General features: G+C 28.8%; 1 pseudogene; it reads left to right on the plus strand.

Moving 5' to 3' along the window:
• The first annotated feature begins 293 nt into the window (after nucleotides 1-293).
• LOC145292444 (5S ribosomal RNA) lies at nucleotides 294-410 on the plus strand (annotated as a pseudogene).
• The last annotated feature ends 2,119 nt before the right edge of the window (nucleotides 411-2,529 follow it).

Here is a 2,529-nt window from a genome sequence, read left to right on the forward strand (position 1 = left end):
ATATATACATATATATATATACATATATATATATATACATATACATACATATATATATGCCGTATATATATATATATATATATATATATATATATATATATATATATATATATATATATATATATATATATATATATATATATATATATATATATATATATATATATATATATATATATATATATATATATATATATATATATATATATATATATATATATATATATATATATATATATATATATATATATATATATATATATATATATATATATATATATATATATATATATATATACGGCATAATCACGTTGACACACCGGTTCTCGTCAGATCACCGAAGTTAAGCAACGTTGAGCCTGGCTAATACCAGATGGGTGACCATTTGGGAATTCTAGGCGCTGTATGTGCTCTCCGCTTATCTCGGCATTGTTTCCAGTCGTCTTGTACCTCAACTTGCCACTGGTATGCAACAATGTTGACTCAGGAGAGGCGTGGTTGGAGATTGCGCAACTCTTCCCACACAAATTTCACGCGCAGGCACCCTTACAGTGGGTATCCATAGTCTGTCAAGACTGAAGGAAGCCTTTATATATAAATATAATTTAATGTATTCCCATATATATATATATATATATATATATATATATATATATATATATATATATACAAAAAACCTCTTGTCTTGATGGAGTTTAGACTAAAACTTGCTGCTATGGTTTCTAATGATCTGAAATTATAAAGGGAGACTTGATTCCAAATATTTCTCATCATTTATATCTTCCCTCTTTTGCTGCATAAAGTAAATTACACAGTGTGTAAGGCTTATTTGATACTGGAGATATAATCGCACTCTATTTCCAAAAGAGTGGATATATAACATATGAGAAATATTTGGAGTCAAATGTTTACTTGCTGTTATTTCAGATCATTTAAAACCATAGCAGAAAATTTTAATCTCCCCTCCATCAAGTTTTGAGGAATATCAAATATTTTGTAATTCATATGCAAAACTAAGAAAAAAATGACTGATGAAAACATTATTGGCTGTAAAACAGTGTCAAAAATAGTCTCTGGATGATGGATGATCCCTTTAATGGGCGACCTTAAGGTCAAATGTCGCATAATTTACTATACAACTCAGGTCATTACCTTTCTAGCAATCCTTTATTTGTTAAATTCCGATCAATAGTCGCTGAGATCTGGAACTTATAAAATTTCCCCAAAAGGTGTTATATATATATATATATATATATATATATATATATATATATATATATGATTAGTTTTTTTTTGGAAAAAGAATACTAGCAGAGTGCTCAATTAAAAGGAAAATCCAAATTTTAAGAGCGTATTTATATTTTTATATTTTGTGTAGAGAAAGTTATTAGTTGAGACAGATCATTGGTACCGTCGGTTTCAAGCCCGATAATAAGGACCGTTTAAGGTATCCTTATCAAGCTCTCTTCAGCCAATATTCGTCGTTGACAATATATATATATATATATATATATATATATATATATATATATATATACACGTAGCCAAATTGCATATTGATTCTTTGGGATGAAACTATATTAGAAATTTTAAGCATTTTGAAGATTATATTTTCTATGGTAAAAAATTCATGACAATTTGTAAAAAAAATATAATTTTCAAACCAATAAAATATGCTAAAATTTGCCTATATTTGTATATATATTGTCCTCAGGCTAGTTTCACTTCCGCTACATTGGAGTGAATTTTGCTCAGCGTGTTTTTTTTTGCTTGATTGTCTCACCTGTAGTCTGACCTAGAGAGAGAGAGAGAGAGAGAGAGAGAGAGAGAGAGAGAGAGAGAGAGAGAGAGAGAGAGAGAGAGAGAGAGTATAGGCGTGGCTCAGAGGGTAAGGAATGAAGTTGGAGAGTTGTATGTTTTGGTTTCGATTCTAGCTTGTGGCAGCCATGTCACACACACACACACACACACACACACACATATATATATATATATATATATATATATATATATATAATATTTTTAGTTTAAATCTCACTACTATATATAAAGGTTGACTATAATGATCGATATAGAATTGTCTCCATTATAATACGTACGTTATCTGTATGCATTAAAATATCATATTTAAACGTATCATACGACCAGGCAACGCCGGGCTGCCTGCTAGTATATATATTATTGTACATTTAAGATTATTATTCATTAACGGATTTAATCATTTTGAATTTCTTCAATTAGGTTGTGTGGCCATTTATAAAGGCAAAGTGTTTAATACGTACCCGATAATACATTTAGGTGCGTTTATACATAAAAGGAACAAAAAAAAAAATACAAAACTGTTAACTCTGAAACGTTATTCAAACTTTTGTGATCAGTTTTTTTGAGAAATTCTAATCTATCATAATTTCTATTTATGATTGTGTATTGTTTTTATTGTTGCTATAATTATTTTCGGGCGACAGATGGGCTTTAATGTGCCGGAACGGACGAACGTAATCTCAATCACAAGCTGTTCACAGAAGATTT

Source organism: Euprymna scolopes, chromosome 13 (assembly GCF_053919585.1).
Source record: "Euprymna scolopes isolate OS-2025 chromosome 13, ASM5391958v1, whole genome shotgun sequence".
NCBI classification, from domain to species: Eukaryota; Metazoa; Mollusca; class Cephalopoda; order Sepiida; family Sepiolidae; genus Euprymna; species Euprymna scolopes.